General features: G+C 38.2%; 1 protein-coding gene and 1 long non-coding RNA gene across 15 annotated transcripts in view; one reads left to right on the top strand and one right to left on the bottom strand.

The window, feature by feature from the left end:
- LOC108360156 (uncharacterized) overlaps positions 1-2,513 on the bottom strand; it is a 25,688-nt gene extending 23,175 nt beyond the window's left edge. Inside the window, exon 1 of the long non-coding RNA XR_001847069.1 lies at positions 2,335-2,513. This is a non-coding gene — a long non-coding RNA (uncharacterized LOC108360156). The remainder of the gene's footprint in view (positions 1-2,334) is intronic.
- The window catches only part of Cadps (calcium-dependent secretion activator 1), a 390,371-nt gene that overhangs the window by 176,127 nt on the left and 193,066 nt on the right, over positions 1-21,178 (top strand). The gene's annotated exons all lie outside the window — the stretch shown is intronic.

Genomic DNA, 21,178 nt, shown 5'->3' with positions numbered 1-21,178 from the left:
ATGATGGAAAATAATGGCTTTTCTATTAGAGTTACCGAAATTGTTCCTAAATTTGCAAAAATTCGCAAACTATAGCTAATATTAAAAAGGGGTTAGAATATTTGGAACCAGCGACCTAAATGAACGCCAGCAATATTAAAGCTGTTCTTTACATCGTTCGACTATAGACCAGTGCAATTATCAAGAGAACAATTAAAATTTTATTGAAAACAGATACCTTTGAGATTAAGCATAAGCTAAAGGGCTGCGAGAAATGATATTTGACTTTATCTTCTGCGTTAACGAATTCATTAACTAAAAATATGTACCAAACCTTTTTGCTGAACCCAGAATTTTTAACAAGAATTGGTCTTATTCGACTAGTGTGCTGTGGGTCACTTGGCGGTCGATGCGCGGGCTCTTACAATTAAAATAAAAGACTAATATTTTGCAGGCTTGTTGTTCACTTCATGATACAATATATTTTCACTATTACCAAGGGATTTGAGAAAAATTAGTTTTTCGACCCGCCCTAATGTACTTACCGTCCTCTGTGTATTTATTTCACTATGAAGCTAATATTTTCTCTCTTAAAGCCGGTAAAGACTTTCACACGTGCACTGTAAATAAACATAACCTCATACTTTATAGGTAGCAGTAATCCCGAGACCACTTGTCACAAACGTGTGCCAGACCTTCCTATAGACCATACTGTATCCAACAACCCGCTATCGCAGACGGCGGTGAATGGAGGTATAATTTAATTAAGTTAGACCGGCGTCACACATTTGTGTCGGCGGTCCCACGTGAAAACCCAGCTGACACATATATGTGACGCCTGGTAGCGAAAGTGCTAAGAGCGAAAAACATCACACAAGCGGTTGGTTTGACAAATCAAGCGAAATATCCCTTTGTGTATAGGGGCGTTTAAAGGTTTGATAAGCCATTTGAGGGAAATGTGAACAAAAATCAAAATTTTTTGATTTTTTGGCCGCCATGTTGACGCAAGAGAGAAAAATCGAAGAAAACCAAACTCTTTTACATTGTGAACCGGAAGAAAACTTAAATTATTTGCTTGAACGAGTCATGTTTGCATAGTGTATGGCGAAATGCGAAAAGTAGGTTTGAAGAATGTTAGACAAGCCGCTTGTGTGGTGTATTTTGTTCCTTCTAAAACTTCGGAAAGCTTTTTGTTCAAACATTTGCAGAGCGATTTAACAACTATGTTGTTTAAAACATGGTTGCATTTGTTATCTGCAAATACATCGAGAGACAATTCCGCAAAATAAAAATCCTCAAAAAATACTCAGCTGACCCGAAATTCCTCACGTTTTGAGAAATTACTCACAAAGTGGTCACACTGCTCTAGCGAGATTTTTTCTTGTTTTTTCTCTGCCGTGTATACTTAGCTTTAGGCTCAAAACATAGTGGAGCGACGAGCAAAGAGCATCGAGCAAAGCGTCGATTTCAATCGCATATGTTTCAATGGGAGAGCGCTTAGTGAATAGGAAAGCGTACATACACGTTTGTAATTGAAGCTTTGGGCGATGCTAGCTCTTCGCTCGCCGCTCCACTATGTTTTGACTCTAAGGAGGCACCAGAATCACGCAATAAGCATTACCAGTCGTACCGACGAGATTTTTCAAGTGCATTTTCTAGAGAAATCTGTAACCAAAATATTTTCAGTCGGCTACTTTTGAGTTCAGAACCTCAGTTGAGCTGTATAAGACCAATTTATAGAAGAAAATTCTTTTGCCAGAAACTAAGTACATATATATCTCTTTAAACCGGCGAAATCGAACCGGAAACGGATTATGCTGCATCTGAAGAAATCTAGTTTGCATTTTTTTTAATAAATATTAATTTTTTCGCAAATATTTGCCTCTTTTCTTCTAATTATATTTATTTCACACAAAGAATTTTGGCCTACGATATATCGCACACCGTCTTAAAAAGGCAACTCAAAATAATACATTTGTCAGAAAATGCGAAAAACTATTTCGTAGCACGTCTTGTGATACTATGAGATGTTTCTTTTTTTTGTCTCTCGGGACGTTGAAAGGCGGAAATCATTTACGTATTCTCTTAATAATCATATGGGACTTTTATTGAAATGAAACTTCTTAATTGAGTTCAGACATTTGACGAGTTAAATATTTAACGCCACGATTATCCATGTCATCAAATCTGTACCGTTCGTTAGATTTTCAAAAGCGATTGTGTCAAACTAATAGGCTTTGTTTTTACGTGGTTTTAGTTTTTTGAAAAGGGTTACCAGATGTGAGCAAATCAAATTCCAATAGTCGAGCTCGGAGATATTGGCGTTTAATTTCGTGAAATCGGCAGTACAAGTACCGATTCTATTAAGAGAAAACGTTGAACGTAAATCATTGTCGTCTTAAAATAAACGTCACGAGAGACGAGAAAAATAAAAGTCGCGTATAATTACTATGAGAAGACGTAAATCATTTCCGTCTTAAAATACACGTCCCACGAGAGGAAAAAAAATAAAAGCCCCACTTAAGCATTATGAGAAGACGTAAATCATTTCCGTAATGAAATAAACGTCCACGAATGAAAAAAATAAAAGTCTCACATAATTATTATGAGAATACGTAAATATTTTCGTTGTGAAATAAACGTCCCGAGAGACGAGAAAAATAAAAATCCCATATAATTATTATGAGAATACGTAAATATTTTCGTTGTGAAATAAACGTCCCGAGAGACGAGAAAAATAAAAATCCCATATAATTATTATGAGAATACGTAAATATTTTCGTTGTGAAATAAACGTCCCGAGAGACGAGAAAAATAAAAATCCCATATAATTATTATGAAAATACGTAAATAATTTCAATCTGAAAACAATCATCCCGCGAGACAAAATAAGATATTTCTCGTAAATAATAATATAATATTTTGAGTTTCTGCTAGAAATTCTTGTTAAAAAGTTTGCAATTTAAATTAAACTGTGCAGAATATTGATAATTTTTGCACAAAGTTTGATAATTGGATTTATTTGGTTATAACAAAATAAAAATTAAATAAATTAAAAAAAAGCCAATACTTGATGAAATGTCTCGTCCCCATTTATTTTTCCACCACTACACATATGTATATTTTTATTTGATCTCAATAACAAAGCCTTTAATTTTTATATTGTGGATTTGTCATATTTTTATAACATTTAATACTTTAGCATAAGGAAATTAAACTACTTGAACCGAACCGAACCGCGGTTCAGGAATACTCGTGAACCGGTTCTTGTACCGGTACAAGCTTTTTCTATGTGGTTCGAACCACTGAACCGAACCGCACCGATTTGGAGTGGTTTGCAGCCCTGCCTTAAACAGCCTAGTCCTCTGACCAGCCTTCTGCATAATCGCAAGCAAAATGTGGTCCAAAACTTTCCAGACTCTCTGGGTAGAGCCTATATGTTGTGCGCCACGATGCAGGATCCCAGGAATAATACCTCCTCCCCGTCTATCTCTATGACAACAACCACAGAGTACTCAGTGTATGAGTACAATGACGTTGAGTTATACCACAAGCTCGGTCAGAATTGGGAGAGACCTCTTCGAGCCATTTGCTACAAAATGGGGTTTCAGACAGGGTGATTTCTTCAATCTGATGCTGGAGAAGATGATAAGAGCCGCAGAACTGAACCGCTCGAGAACAAATTACTACAGGAGCGTGCAATTGCTGGCTTGTGTCGATGACATCGACATAATCGGTAACAAAAACTGCGGAGTCTGTTCTGCTTTTCCAAGTTGAATAAGAAAGCAATATTAATGAACCTGGTGATAAAAGGGACAATACGAAGTATCTCCAAACATCAAACACACAGTCACCGCATTCGCGCCATGACACCCACGTCTCTGTTGACAGTTATAATTTCGAGAAAGTAGAGAATTGCGTTTACTTGGGAACCAACATTATCACAGGTAATGACATCACCATCGAATTCCAACCCCGGAGCACATTTGCCAACAAGTGTTTCTTTGGACTGAAGCACAGTCCTCTCTTGACGTACGAAAACCACAATCTGTGAGTCAGTCTGGTATATGACGCAGAAGCATGGACAAGGACAACATACGCAGAGGAGGCTCTTGGAGTATTCGAGATAAATATTTCGGGGAAGATTCACGGGCCTTTACGCGTTGGCAAGGGCGAGTACCGCATATGACGGATCTATGAGCTGTATGAGTTTTACAACGACATGGACATAGTGCAGCGAATTAAAATACAGCGGATCCGCTGTCATGTCGTTCGAATAGACACCGACGCAGCAGGTTTGAAAGTATTAAACTCGGAACCCGCTGCTGGTAGCAGAGAAAGAGGGAGGCCTTCACTCCTATGGAAAAATCAAGTGTAGAAGGACTTGGCTTCCCTTAGCATTTCCAATTACCGTCAGCTGGCACAGAAGAGAAACGACACGCGTGCTTTGTTGAACTCGGCCAAAATCGCGCCGAATAAGAAGCAGACATATATGGTTATGGAACGCTAAGGAGTTAATCAGCACAAATTAGATTTTATAAGAATCCAACTAGAAAAAAGTAGGTGCTATTCTACTCTCTGAGACACATGTCACCAACATATATAATTTCTAAAATCCTGGATGTTAAGCTACTAATCACCCTGATGCTGAGGCCCATGGCGGAACAAATGCGCTGATTAGAGATCAATTAGAATGCAACGCAGTAGAACGTTATGCCACGAATAGTCTACAAGCTACACCAATGTCTTCAAAAATCCACGGTCGCGACCTTAAAATCTCTGCTTTTTACTCCCCACCGCGATATTCAATTGCATAAAAAAAATTTAATTGGCGACCATGCCTAATTAATCCAAAATGTTAGCTCTATAATGCTATCATAACATAGCAAAGCAAACTAGACTGCATTTCCTCTGGTCAGCCTACCTACTGGCCATATGATCGTACAAAAATAAAATATTTAATTGATTACGCCATATCAAAGAACATATACATATATCGGGGACCGAAAATAACAGTTATTTTTTTTTATGAGTCAAACTTGTCAAATTAAACAAGTTTGGTATTAAGGCTGTGTGCGAGTACGTCTAAATTGCTACCTAAGGCTGTGTGCGAGTTGACCTAAATTTTAGTACCTAAACTAATATTCCACTGGAAATTTCCAGCACTGCTACAATTTAGGAAAATAGCTGCTAAAAGTGTGCGAGTTCGTTTGACAATCTAAATTGTTTGTTTTGGAATTTGAATTTGCTTGCTTTTAATAAATATATCTATAAAATGAATAATCTTGTGGTATCTTTAGGACTATTTAACAATATAAGAAATTTGCAATAGAAAAATTTGCATCTATAAAAGAATGCGTTTGCTCTTCTGACCCTGCGAAATAATATACATCCATCGAATTACACATATACTTATCTGAATGCGAAAATCAAATAAATTTATACTTACATCTTTCTGAATATTTTCTTTTTTGTGCCATAGCAATGATAAAAATTATTTAAAACACCAAAAAATCGTTGTTCACTTAATTGCTCGCTCAAATATATTGACTGTTCAATTTAGGTTGAAAAGTATGCTCGCAGAAAATCTAAATTGTTCCTATTCACTGCGTTACCGACACTTTCCAGTGATTTAGGATTTTTCTCTATTTAGGCTGTGTGCGAGTACGTCTAAATTGCTACCTAAATAGAGAAAAATCCTAAATCACTGGAAAGTGTCGGTAACGCAGTGAATAGGAACAATTTAGATTTTCTGCGAGCATACTTTTCAACCTAAATTGAACAGTCAATATATTTGAGCGAGCAATTAAGTGAACAACGATTTTTTGATGTTTTAAATAATTTTTATCATTGGTATGGCACAAAAAAGAAAATGTTCAGAAATATGTAAGTATAAATTTATTTGATTTTTGCATTCAGATAAGTATATGTGTAATTCGATGGATGTATATTATTTCGCAGGGTCAGAAGAGCAAACGGATTCTTTTATAGATGTCAGTATGGAGCATTATCCTTTTCTGTTGCAAATTTATTATATTGTTAAATAGTCCCAATCACAAAATTATTCATTTTATAGATATATTTATTAAAAGAAAACAAATTCAAATTCCAGAACAAAAAATTTAGGTTGTAAAACGAACTTGCACAGTTTTAGCAGCTGTTTCCCTAAATTGTAGCAGTGCTGGAAATTTCCAGTGAAATATTAGTTTAGGTACTAAAATTTAGGTCAACTCGCACACAGCCTAAATGAAAGAGGACTAAAATATCTTTATAACTGAAATGTCTAAATGAGGAAAGCGACCTATTGAAAAATATTTCAATAAAAAATATTACTTAATTACCATAGAACAAACTTGGGTAAGGTATATGAATTTCTTTTGTATTAAATTATAAAAAAAAAATATAGATAGTGGTGGTAACCTTCGTTGGTTATTTCTGTTTAAAATAGGGTGGCCAGATGCGCTGATTTAATCAGTAGATGTGCTGATTTTTTTTTATTGTACATACTTATTTTTAAGAACCCGAAATCAGTACGCGAAATCTACTGATTTTCTGAGTTTGTACTGATTTTTACTTTTAATAAATATTTTTGTGAATTGGTATAATTGACATTTACTTGAGATTAACATGTTCAAAAAATGGCTTTTGACAACTCATACGTGTAAGTAGATTGTAAGCAATTTATTGAACGTGTAAATGCAGCGTTAATTAAATTTAAACCGTTAGCATTTCGCAAAATAACTGCTTGAATTCCACACAACATAATAGCCCTGTTCCAGGTACTTCACGATTTGGGGGTTTACAGGATTTACAGTAAAAATAGTTTTCGTCATTAATAAACCTTATGGAAGGTGGCTTATAACACTTACCGATTAGATAAATAATTGGCATTCAATAAAGGACTCAGTTTTTTTACACATAAGGAGTTTCAAAAACAACAACAAAAACATACGCACGCATATCAGTGATCGGACTTCTGCCACATTGTGAAAGATCTACAACTTTTTTGAGCATCTACCACACAAGGTCTGAAATCTAACACATCTTCGCGTTTTTGAGTAGTTTCATTTTTGCTCGCCATAATTTTCTTTAAAAAGTTTTCCAACACTAAACCCAATACGGCTGTTCAGGATTTTGTGCATATGTTCTTGCATTTGCATATTCGATGCATTTGTAAATTTTCAATCATAAAATAAGGAACTGCGTTTCACTGTCAACAAAAAATTGCCAAAACTCACCGCGATTTTTTAAAAACTTCAAATTTGAACTTCGCTATATTAAAATTTAAAATTTTTTTCTGGAAATTCTAATTAAGAAGTTTGCAATTTAGGTGAAACTTAGCATAACATTTTTATTTTTGCACAAAGTTTGAAATTTGAATTTATGTAGTTGTTAGAGATAATGACCTATACTTTTATAAAAGTTAATCAAAATAGTCAAAACTTGTCCAACTGTCTCGACTCTATTAATTTGTTCGACACTATAAATAGTTATTACGTTTTCTGTTTCGTAATACATAAAAAAATAAGATTTGAGATCTACCACATTTTTTAGAAATCTACAACATTTTTTTCAGATTCTACCACCCAGAATTTTTTTTAGTCCGATCACTGACACATACGCTTATTACGCATAGTAAAATTATAGTTTAAAAAAACTAAAACCTCGCTATTATAATTTCCATCCGTACTGTCATCAAGTAGGTATGTAACTTGAGAATAGAAATCGCTGCATCTTTTAGGCGCATAGTTACATAGTTACATCCCGAGCTAATAAAAGGGAGGTAAATAATAAAAACGCAAACTTCGAGCTGTGAAGACGTACATATTTATACTGTGCTCCGTTTTGACTTTGTTTTTCAAAGATTTTGTGCTAATATTTAGTTAAAGTTGAGTGATATAGTGCCAGTGAGCAATTTGTGCAAATAAAGCTAAGTAAAAGTTATTATTGTTGTGTTTTATATTGTTTTGAAGCAATTTAATTAAATTCCAATTATATGCAAGTAATCTTGCCGAGTCATTAGTTGCTATCATTGTTGTTGTGAAATAGTAATTCCTGTGTAACTGCATTTGGGTTTGTTCCTGCGCATTTCTTTTGCCTTTTTTGTTTACTTGTTTTAGTAATTCTTGTCTCAGCTGTTTGCGTTGTGTTTATTGAGTGTCATAATACAGTGATTCTCAAACGGTTCGCTACTTACATTTAAAGCTATGTACATCAGCTGATTTTAACTAACCTCCTAACTGTTTAAGGGCCAATTTCACAATGCGTAGTTAACTCAGAATCGGGAGTTAACTACAGAATTTTAAACTGAAAATCTCTAGTTAACTGTCGATTCTGAGTTAACTACGCACTGTGAAATTGGCCCTAAGTATTTTTTTTTGCCTTTTTATTATCATAACTGTTAATTATTTTTCACTATGAAGTGCGATCTTGATAATTTCCAAGTTAAAAGCGAATCTGAACGCTTCTTATCGTGATGGCTCTGTGATGGTATTTGCCATCTAAACTGTGCTGGTTGGACAGGAAGAATTCTGGACGCTGTTAATGATGGCAAAGGTCTTTGCTGGTCTTGCTTAAAGTGCAGGTCAACCGAAGTTGATCTCTTCAAGTTGTTTAGGCAAACCAGAAATAATTTTTCAGAGGTTGGGAGAGAGTTGTCGGTACTAACCGAAAAATACAAGCATTATGAAAATGTGTTTAAATTTTTTAAATGCTTAAATGTCGTACAATCTATTAAGGATACTCCTGTGTCAAAACGTAAGCGTCTTCATAGTCCATTCCACGTCAGAACAATCTTCCGAATGACTTAATTAACCTTCTTTTTCCATGTCCACCGACATTCTCAAATAATGTGTCTGCTTCTGCTTCTAATAATAACGAGCCTGCAGTATCTTCCCCTTCCCCCGTTGAAGTTGCGGCATCGTCATCTAATCCTACAACGCTGACTTTGCCCTCAATGAGTAACTCAGTTACTTAACCCCTTCCGCCGGTAATCGAGTCTAATACTAGGAGACTGGTTGTGGTTCCCCCAAAGAAGTCTATATTTGTCTCTAGATTTTCGAGGGATACTTCCGAAGGCGATGTAAAGTTTTACATCTCGTCCAAAGTTAAAACTATCAACTTAAGTATCAGAAAATTTAACTTTAAATATGAAAGAAATATTTTTTCAGCTTTCGTCCGTGAATTCGAGTATGGATTCAACAAAAATAATAATTCAGCAAACATTCCCCGTCAGAATACTGAGTCAAAAAATTTATTACTAAATCGGCTTTAAGTATTTATTATCGAAACGTAAGAGGCTTAAATAATAAATTAACGAACTTATATCTTAATGGCCTTGAATGCAATTTTTATATAATTTCTTTCACTGAAACTTGGCTCAAACCTCACATTTTCAATTCAGAGATTCTTTCAAATAATCATCATATCTACAGAAAAGATCGTGTGGACAGAATCGGCGGTGGCGTACTCTTTGCCGTAGACTTTTCAATGCCATCTCACGAAATTAGTCTTCCGCATATTGAATCTGCAGAATTCAAATGCTTTCGAGTACAGGTTGGAAGAGGGTTTACTTACGTAGCTCTATGCTATATTCCTCCCCGATCTGACTTATCAGTGTATACACAACATGTCTCTTTACTGAAATCAGTTAATTTAATGATTATGATTAATGATTCAATGATTGTGTTCAGTGACTTTAATTTACCAAATATATCATGGAACATCATTGATAATGATATCGTACCTTTCTCGTCTAGTGCGTGCAGCAACAGAAAGTCACGTTATTTTAGATTATTCAAAAAACACTTTTGCGTCATAAGTTTTTTGAATTAAACAAGAAGTGTTATAAAGCTTGCTTGTGTAAAATCAAACGGCGTATAATATATAACCCAAAATCATTTTGAGATTTCGTAAACTCCAAGCGAAATGTACGTGGGTTGAAAAATTGCTAATGTTTTTTAGCAATAAAGCTTCACTTTCACTAAGTGTAATTTTTTATTTAGGGGAGCACAAATTAACTGTTTAAAACATTGCCTGTCGCTTAAATATCCGCATAAAAGAAAAACACCGCCGATTGCATCGATTACTCATAGACTGTAATTTTAATTTCTCATTTTCTTCCTTTTATAATATTTCTTCTTACATCTAATTTGCAGTTACCTAAACTTCCAAATTCCAACATTAAAACGGTAAGCTCTTCGCCTGCACCTATGAACATACGTATGTGTGCATGTGTACCAGAGAGCGTGGACAAAGCCGTGCTGCAGTAGGCATACACACACCGCATGCACATAGGTACATTAGAATACTGTAACCATACATTTACTTACATTAGGGTGGTGCTAAAAACTAAAGGTAGGTAAATTGGTAAGTAAACTCGAATTTCATTTAAAGGGAAAACAAGGTAAGTAGAAAGTAATTATAAGGTAAGTAATAGTAAAATGTAAGGTAAGTATAAGGTAAATCTTATTTAGGCATTTAGGTAAGTATATATAATTATTTCTCTATTTAAATTCATTTTTAATTACATGTCATTTATTTACATTTCATTTTAGGTATTCAGTTTCTTAGATTAGTCGTCTGCTTCAACACCGGCCACCTTGAACGAATCTGCATTCTTCAACTGTCGTTTAATGGTAACACGGCAAGCTTGTATATCGGACGCCTAATTGTTCCGGTTCTGGTTTGTACATCGGCCACTCTCACCTTTCCGTCCTGGCCGGCGATCGTACCTGTCACTCGGCCTAGGATCCATTGCTGGGGCGGGGCGTTGTCTTCGTGAACGACGACGAGCTCTCCTACCTCTACGTTGGGCTGTGGGTGCTGCCATTTGTTGCGCTCCTGCAAGCTCAGGAGGTAACTCCTGGACCACGTTTGCCAAAACCGACGCTTGATTGAGCAGACATGCTGCCATCTGTCGGAGTAGCGCGTGCTGGGTTCCGGGAGTGCCGTTTCCTCTGGCATTGCCCTGAGCCGGCAACCGATCAACAGGTGCGCCGGAGTTAGAGCCTCGCCGTCGTTCGGGTCTTGGCTGAGTGGAGCGATTGGGCGCGAGTTGAGCACGGCCTCTACCTCGACGAGCAGCGTTTCTATTTCTTCGGCGGTGAGACTCGCGTTGCCTACGGCTCGTACGAGCAGGTGCTTCGCCGACTTCACTGCGGCCTCCCATAACCCGCCGAAGTGGGGAGCCCTGGGAGGTATAAAGGTGAACTTGAACCCTTCGTCCGCAGCGTATTGGGCTACCTCCTCCTTCTGACTCAGAAACGCTTCCTTCAGTTCCTTGAGCTTCCGATCGGCTCCGACGAAATTCGTCGCGTTGTCGCAGTGAATCGTCACTGGTATTCCCCGGCGTCCAACGAACCTTTTAAGGGCGAGAATAAATTTATCAGAACTTAAATCAGATACAAGTTCTAAATGGACAGCTTTTGAGGTAAAACACACAAAGACCGCAATGTACATTTTCACCGGGGGGCGACCCCGTATCCTTTGTGTGACGTAAATTGGACCGCAAAAATCTACCCCACAAACCATAAAAGGTCGTAGAGCACGCAGCCTGTCGGCTGGTAAATTGCCCATAATTTGGCTTTTCAATTTTGGCTTATAATGAAAGCAATGTATGCAGTTTCGCACGGTTCGACTACATGCTTCTCGAGCATTGACTAACCAAATTTTTTCACGTAAAATTGCAACCAATGCTTTCGCACCTGCATGGTGGTTGCGCAAATGTAGGAACCGTATATACGAATTCACGAACTGCGAATTTTTACTCAATAATAGAGGAAATTTGGCATCGTACGGGATAGGCGCATTTAATAAACGACCGCCTACTCGTAACAATTTCAACGACAAGGACTTTTCTGAATACTCATGCAAAAATGGATTCAACTTTTGCAAGCTCGACGGTAGTGGAAGATTTTTTGACAATTTTGTAATTTCTTGGCTATATTCATCAAATTGGACTATTTGAACAATTTTTAAGAAGCTTAATTGCAACTCTTGTGCCGATGGTGTTGGATCATATTTGGTGGATCGATCTCTCACCTTTAAGACCCATCGCAGAATATAGGCAAAAACTCGTAATAATTTTTTGTGCGAGGAATATTTTTCAATCACAGTTAAGAGTGGATTACGGTTGTCACTCACTGCTACTAAGGCGCTGGCGTTTTTCTTCCTTTCCAGTGCTTGTTCTTCAGGCGTTAATTCGAAATGGGTATTTATTGGCCAACTTGCGGGGTCTTCTAAGAGGAACTGTGGGCCAGAAAACCATATTGAGTTCTGTATTTCATCCACGCTACAACCCCGAGACACTTGATCCGCAGGATTTTGTTTAGTTGGCACATGCCGCCACGAAGCACTTTGAGTCAACTCTTGAATCTCGGACACTCTATTTGCAACGAAAGTTTGCAACGTTGATGGATGTGTTTTTATCCAATGCAAAACTATTTCGGAGTCTGTCCAGAATGTTATGCTGTCAATAGGTCGATTCAACATTGGCGCAATGCGTGACCATAACTTGGCCAAAAGATGCGCTGCCAGGAGCTCTAAACGAGGAAGAGACTTAGTCTTCAGCGGAGCAACCCTGGATTTTGCAGTTAGCAGAATGCATTTAAGATCATTAGCGAATTGGCTTCGAATGTAAATACAACAACCATAAGCCCTTATTGAGGCGTCGGCGAAGCCGTGTATTTGACAATTAGCACTCGACTCAGTATAAACGAACCGAGGAATGCTGATTGAAGGCAACTGCAACAAATTCGCTTTAAAATTCTGCCAACTGCTGTTGAGATACAACGGAATCGACTCATCCCAATCTAGTTTCTTAATCCACAGCTCTTGCAATAAGATTTTAGCTGAGGTCACTAGTGGGGCCAGCAAACCAAGAGGATCAAAGAGTCGGGCAGATACCGATAAAATATTTCGTTTTGTAGCTCGTAACTCATCAAATGTATCATCCAGTCTAAACCGAAATAAGTCGTCTTTTGGCGACCAGTGGATTCCCAGCGTTTTAGTGGAGTCTGAATCGTTGAAACTTAACGATTTTTCCAGACTCTGACTATCGAAAAAACTTGGGTGGTTAGAGAACCACTTAGCTAGCTGGAATCCTGCCGACTTTAGAATGTCAGTTACCTCACAGCGAACTCTGTCGAGGGATTCAAAATCTTCAGATCCGGTTAACAGATCATCAACGTAAAAATCGGTACTTATTACTTTGGCACCGAGTGGATATTTTTGTGCATTCACATCACTTAGCATCTGCAAACACCGTGTTGCGAGAAATGGAGCTGGCGCAGTGCCATAGGTCACGGTGTTTAAACGAAAAATTTGCAGAGGCTCGGATGGATGCTTTCTCCACACTATTAATTGAAAATTTCTATCATTTTCATTTATAAGAACTTGGCGTAATAGCATACTTATGCATTCGAAAGCGAAGTAGCGTCGAAAAAAGTTCTTCTTGAATGGTCTTGAATTTGTGTTGACGTCCGACTCGACGCATCGAAAACAACGCGGAGTTTCGTCGACGTACTTTGTGGTCTTAAGACACACTGATGCGGAATGAAATAGTGGGCTTCACTCGGGATTTTATTATCAGTGGGGCTCATGTGGCCCAATGCCAAGTACTCTTCCATGAAGTCCAGATACATTTGACGAAGTTCTGGATCTTTCAACGTACGTCTCTCCAGCGCCTGAAACCGCCGAGCTGCGGTTTCAAATGACTGACCCAACGCATTTTGGTCAGTTTTGAACGGCAATCTTACTTGAAGCCGTCCCGACGGTAAGACTTCAGTAGTCTTAACGAAGTATTCCTCGCATTCCCTTTGTTCGGCAGTGAACTTTGTAGCTTGTGATTCTGAAGGGATTTCTTCCATTGCCCAGAATCTTTGGACAATTTCATCAATTGCTTCAGAATCATCTTCAGCTTTGCATAAGGCACTGCTAGCTTGAGAATGCTCACTTTGGTGGGAGACGTATTTGCCTGAAATAACCCAACCCAAAAGTGTTTTTTGCAGTGTTGGGAACCTTGGATCAGTTTTAATTTGACCAACCGACAGAAGATCGAAAAATGTTTCGGCTCCCAACAAAAGATCGACCTTTGAGGACTTATAGAACCCCGGATCAGCTAATTCAATATAAGCTGGAATTTTCCAACCTGTGGTGTCAACAGCCCGATCTGGGTGATTTGCCGAAATCGCTCCCATTACCCAAAAATCTGCGAGAAACTCGAAGTTGTTAACTCGGGATTTTATGACTGCACTAACTTTTGACCGAACCTCTTGGGTGGCATTACCAATCCCGATGACATTTAATGTCGCCTTCTCTCACCGAATTCGCAGCCTTTGTGCTAGCTCTTCAGTCATGAAATTTACTTGAGACCCTGAGTCAAGTAACGCACGAGCTGACACATAATCACCGGAGCAAGTTTTTACCTTGACCACCGCTGTCGCTAACATGACGCGATCAGGCACGCTCACTGTGTGCATAGTTTGTGAGGTCGAAGGTTGTGGTGTTGTTTCGAACGATATCGGGTATTGGTGTAACATGGTGTGATGTGACCGGTTACAAACTCGACACCGTTCTAATTTGCATTTAGAAACCGTATGTCCCTTGCGTAAGCAATTTATACACAATGGGACCGATTTCGCGAATTCGAATCTCTGCTGAGGAGAGAGAGTTTTAAATTTAGGGCAGGTGGTTAGAAAGTGGTCTTTGGAGTTGCAGTGGAAACAAGTAGTTGGCTTAGCTTTCGCAGCCACAAAAGAAGATTTTGGCTTTTCAGCACTCTTGTTGCTTTGCCTTTGGGTGTCGTGCGATTTTGACGATGTCGACGCTTCTTCAGATGAGAGGTGCTGGTATCTCTTATTGAGAGCCGCTTCACACTCACTCCACATCGGAAGCTTGTCGTAGTCAAGTTGCTCCTCCCATTTTGACCGCGCAGTGGGATTAACCTTCGACATTACCAAATGTATCAACATCGCATTTGAAATATTTTTATCATCACCCAAATACAACAAGGAGTCCTATACAGCTCATACGGTGTCGATCATTGACCGCAGCGAAAGCGACGATGCCTTTTGTATTTTCGGCAACTCAAACAGTTTCGCAACTGTATTCGAAAATATGAGACATTTATTATCATATACCTTTTTCAGGCTTGCCAACGCCTTCGGGTAATTTTCTTCCGTCATTTGGAAGGCCTTCACCGTTCCCAAGGCTTCACCAGACAAACACGAAACTAAATGTGTGAATTTTTCAATGTCTGAAAGCGCAGGGTTGTTATGAACGAGGCTCTCAAACAAACTCATGAAATTTTTAAACTCCGAATACTGCCCTCGAAACTTGGGCAGCGACATTTTCGGAAGTCTTGAGCTGTGAGGCGCTGTGAAGGAGGTGTCAGAAGCTTTGTGCTTGTTGTTCTCTGATAATATGGATTTTAACATTGCCTTGGTTCCAACAATTAAATCTTCAAGGCTGTCACGGGTGTCATCATCTTCATCGATCTCTTCTATTTCGGACTGACACGCTAGAAGCTTTTCGCTGTAACTATTCAGCATTTCGAGTCGACACTCAACTTCCGACGGATCTGATGAGAGTGACTTATCATGAATTCCCGTTTTCATTCTAGCTATGCTTCTTTTTAAAATTGTCCTTTGTCTTTTTAAGGAAGTAGCGTCTTCCACCTGGCCTGGCTGACTCTCACTTTTACTCATCTTGATTCGCTATGCACAGTAACTTTGTACAAAATTATAGTCTGGAAGTTTTCAACGTGGCAATACGAAAACGAAAAAAAATCGCTGAAACTTCACCAGAACTATCGAAAAAAAGGCGCAAATCAAGAGATAAAAGCTTATAATCCCTTAATTGGGAAAACTAGACGCGATGTCGAAAGTTTTTTAAGACCTAACCGTGAGCAAAAAATATGGTCAACGATTTCCCAAACAATTAAAGCAGTATAGCTTTCGAAAAATATTTGACAGTTTTGGTAATCGGAGCCTTGTCGGAAATTGTACGAGGTAGTTTTCACTAAACAATCCCGAAATCTTGTTTCACGAAATTTGTATAAACAAACAATTTAATTTCAAAGTGAATACAAGAGATGCCAAAAATTAAAGCTTGTTGGGTGATCTTTGCAGCAATTTAACAAAAAACAACAACCTCAACAGCTTTTAATTGTTAGCACTCAATACCTGTTCTGTATGGACTGGGTCGTTTCCAGCTTCAACTTCCCTTTTGCACAGCAAACAGCTGCACTTCATTCCTTGGCGAAAACTTTGTACAATCCTTAATTACAGCGACGATATTGAGCAGAAAACGGCACTGGCTAATCAGCAGCAGTATTTTTGTGTATGTGTGTGTGTGTGTAGCACAGTTTCTAGCGCAAATTGCTTTTTTTTGTACTTAGCGCCTTTTGCGAGTAAGTATCAAACTTTTGCTTGTTTTTAAAAATAGATTGAGTAACGCACTTGTGGGTAAGTTAGCCTCTTTAAATTCTTTTTTTTTTTTTTAAGTATTTTGGGTAAGTACCTCTTTATTCAAATAATTTAAATTTTTTATTTTCAGGTTTCNTTTTGTACTTAGCGCCTTTTGCGAGTAAGTATCAAACTTTTGCTTGTTTTTAAAAATAGATTGAGTAACGCACTTGTGGGTAAGTTAGCCTCTTTAAATTCTTTTTTTTTTTTTTAAGTATTTTGGGTAAGTACCTCTTTATTCAAATAATTTAAATTTTTTATTTTCAGGTTTCCCACTGCTATAGTTTTGTGCGCCACTGTATATACGAACGCTTGGTGTGTAGCTAGGAGCGCAGGTAAATTTTGCTATTTGCACTAAGTATTTTTTCACCAATCTTTTAGATTTCATTAGAAGGGTAAGTATATGTACACAATTTTAACTTTTTACACACTTTTTTTAACCAAAATTTTAAATTTAATTATCAAGGTAAGTATTCAATAGTTTTAAAATTCTTTTACACTTTAAAATTTTAAGCTTTTGTTTATTTTCAGCCACTGCACTGCACTATCAATTTATGTATGTATTTTGTTTTTGCACACACGACCGCGACAGGCAATTAATTGTTTCAATAAATTTCCTTCAATCTTTGTTGTTTTTTGATATATGTATTTATATCATAAAATATTTGTTTGATTGTATTTTAATACAATTGCAGTTTAATTTTAAATTTTGAACTTAACCTTTTTCAAAATTTTATTTGAAAAGTAATTTTTAGTTTTTTATATAAGCACTCACTTGCACTTTTTAATAAGTTTTAATAATGTATTTAATTTTTAATTTGCATTATGCCCCACGTTGGGCGCCATGAAAAAATTGCTAATGTTTTTTAGCAATAAAGCTTCACTTTCACTAAGTGTAATTTTTTATTTAGGGGAGCACAAATTAACTGTTTAAAACATTGCCTGTCGCTTAAATATCCGCATAAAAGAAAAACACCGCCGATTGCATCGATTACTCATAGACTGTAATTTTAATTTCTCATTTTCTTCCTTTTATAATATTTCTTCTTACATCTAATTTGCAGTTACCTAAACTTCCAAATTCCAACATTAAAACGGTAAGCTCTTCGCCTGCACCTATGAACATACGTATGTGTGCATGTGTACCAGAGAGCGTGGACAAAGCCGTGCTGCAGTAGGCTTACACACACCGCATGCACATAGGTACATTAGAATACTGTAACCATGCATTTACTTACATTAGGGTGGTGCTAAAAACTAAAGGTAAGTAAATTGGTAAGTAAACTCGAATTTCATTTAAAGGGAAAACAAGGTAAGTAGAAAGTAATTATAAGGTAAGTAATAGTAAAATGTAAGGTAAGTATAAGGTAAATCTTATTTAGGCATTTAGGTAAGTATATATAATTATTTCTCTATTTAAATTCATTTTTAATTACATGTCATTTATTTACATTTCATTTTAGGTATTCAGTTTCTTAGATTAGTCGTCTGCTTCAACATGGGTTTCCTTCCGCCATGAAGTATCAATATATTGTCTCTAGTGATAATCAAACAGTTTCTAACATGTTCGCTCAGTTTTTTTAAACCCAATTATTATACAAAGCATTTGACAAAGTATGTCACTCGTTGCTCATCTATAAACTTGAACTTTTTGGTCTAAACCTAATTTTCTACGTTGGGTATCTTCATACCTCTATAATAGATCACATAGGGTAATGTTTAAAAATACTATTTCTGACGTCATTGATGTTACCTCAGGAGTACCGCAAGGTAGCCACTTATGCCCGGTTCTGTTCTTGCTTTTTATAAACGATATTTCTACAGATATAAAATTTTCAAAAGTTTTAATGTGCGCACCTTGGTATCACACGGATCATCGGCGTAGCCAGGTATGGGCAGGGGTGACCCGGGCCCCCCTAACTTCCAACTTTTGCCTAGATATTCAAAAATAGTACCAGGAAATGCTTGCTCGATAAGGAAGTTATTCTCTCTAACTTCAAAGCACTTCCATTTAAAAAGGTTAAATTGTTTATTACTTTGTCTTTTGGTCTGTGTCTTCTAAGCGTACATCGAAAGTTTTGTATCACAGAACCAATCTGAGATTATTGATAAAACTATAGACCGGTGAACAGCAAAGGCGTTTACTTCTTAAGTAATTACAGCAGATGGCAGAAAACACATATCGCACATAAATTTCTATAATAAAAATAGCATATTAAAGGCTACTAATATATCTATTTTAAATTATAGTTAACTACAGAAAATTCTGTGTAATTTTTCTGTAGTAAATTTTAACTAATGATTTAACTATACTTTAAAATAGATAAGTTAACGTCCCTTAATAAATTTTTCATTTATTACACGATGTGACAAAACAAAATCAAGTAATATAATTAGCATAAATGAATATACCAGCATTAAAAATCTGCATGCACAAAATGTTCAATACGTCCTCATATTTATACATACATATGTATATAATTTTAGAGAGGATATTTCGCTGCAAAGCAACGATTATAAATTGTTAATTTATCTTACAAAATTGCGGAGGAATATTACCGAGTATACGGAAAAGTTTATATTTTTTAATTTTTTATTTTGAATAACGTCTGGTCCGGCTATTTGGTTTACTATACAGGTATGTAGAGCTATGAATTTAAAAAATACATCAGGGTTTAGTTGAGATATTCGCCTTTGACCACCATGAGCTGTACATTTCCCAGTACTCCAAAGCTTTTGACTGCCATTCACCTGGGGGTGGCCAGAAGTGATTCGTGTGCTTACGGTTCAAATCGCAGCTCACTACGTCCGGATATTTATATCCATGAATCCTCTGGGTAGTGATCGAACACTAATTTGGGAGCGAGCTAGTGTGAGGCGTAGCACTCCGCGCGCGCTGGGTTTGGGCCCCACCACGTTAAAACCCTGCCCAATGAAAAAAAAACACATGCCTCGGATGATACCCCCTTCTTTTCACGACGATCACGGCAAACATAGCAAGGACTATGATTTGATGGTACGCACCTGGAATATCCGAACCCTTAATCGGGAAGGTGCCTCTGCCCGGCTGGTTGATGTCCTAGGGAAAATAAAGGCTGACGTCACCACCATCTACGAAATGCGGTGGACGGGGCGAGGAAGGTAAGCGTGGAGCCTTGCGATGTCTACTACAGTTGCCACGTAAAGGAGCGCAAGTCGGTGTTGGATATGTGGCGGGAGAGAGGCCGGCGTTCACTGTAGTGGACGAACGTCTAGCCACAATCCGCATCAAAGCGAGATTCTTCAACATCTCGCTCATATGTGCCAATGCTCCGATGGAAGAGAAGGACGAGGCATCCGAGGATCCTTTGGCTTAGAGCGTACATATTAGCACTGCCCCCGACACGCATAAAAATCGTGCTTGGCGATTTAAATGCCTAGGTGGGCAGCAAAGGGATATTTGACGCCAGTGTCGGAAAATTCAGCCTCCACATAGAAATGTGGGGCTGAGGCTTGTCGACCTCGGCGGGCCCTAGCATAAAAAGATCCATCAAGCTACATGGGTGTCTCCAGATCTAAAAACGGGAAACCAAATCGAGCATGTTGTGATAGACGGAAGGCATGCTTCCAGTGTTTTAGATGTACATACGTACTTTCCGAGGGATAAACATCGACTTGCACCACTATCTTGATGCAGCCAATATACCACCCCACCTCGGTTCAGCAAAAAAAGGGCCCCCAAAAATGCAATGAAAGTTCAACGTCGAAAAGCTGCAATCAAAACAGGCGGCCAATGGATTCACCGCTCGACTCTCACACCTGCTGTGAGAGAGCACTCTTCAACAAACCGACATACGCGAGCAGTGGAACCACATTTCCCGCTCATTATTGGTACGATGAGGAGTGTCAAGAAGCTGCAGAGAAAAATGCTTGAAATGCTTGCCGACAGAAGAAACACCCGAAATTTTTAGCAGAGAGTTGAGCGACTTACGAAAGGTTTCAAGACTCCGGTAGGAACAACCATGGCGACCTTGTAACCGATGTCCAGAACGTACTCAAATTATGGAGGGAACACTTTTCGACCCTTTTGAATGGCAGAAGCACTGAAAGAAGTGGAGAAGATAAACCCGAGTTCCCAGTAGATGACGAAGGAGGCGATATTCCAGCGCCTGAGTATGACGAGGTACGAGTAGCGATTATGCTGATGAAAAGTAACAAAGCTGCCTGAGCTGACGGCCTGTCAGCTGAGCTATTCAATTACGATGGCAAGGAGCTAATTAGGTGCATACCCGACGACCGGAATTTAAGTGCGCCCTGCTCAATCCACAAAAAAGGCGACCCCGCAATGCATGCCAACTACCGCGGGATCAGCCTTCTAAGCATAGGTTGCAAGGTCGTATCGAATGTATTGTGTGAAAGACTGAATACCACCGTCAATGAATTGATTGGGTCTTATCAGTGTGGCTTTAGACCTGGCGAATCCACCATAGACAAGGTATTCACAATACGCCAAAGCTTGGAAAAGACCCGCGAGAAAAGGATCGACTCTCCCCACCTATTTATCGACTTTAAAGCCGCTTTCCACATCGCCAAAAGGAGTTGCCTATACGCCANCCAAATCGAGCATGTTGTGATAGACGGAAGGCATGCTTCCAGTGTTTTAGATGTACATACGTACTTTCCGAGGGATAAACATCGACTTGCACCACTATCTTGATGCAGCCAATATACCACCCCACCTCGGTTCAGCAAAA

This window comes from Rhagoletis zephyria, unplaced genomic scaffold, assembly GCF_001687245.7.
Source record: "Rhagoletis zephyria isolate East Lansing unplaced genomic scaffold, Rhagoletis_zephyria_1.1 Rzeph_scaffold_00014, whole genome shotgun sequence".
NCBI lineage: Eukaryota > Metazoa > Arthropoda > Insecta > Diptera > Tephritidae > Rhagoletis > Rhagoletis zephyria.
The sequence above is the reverse complement of the archived record's forward strand: the minus strand, read 5'-3'. Positions and strand labels throughout refer to the sequence as shown.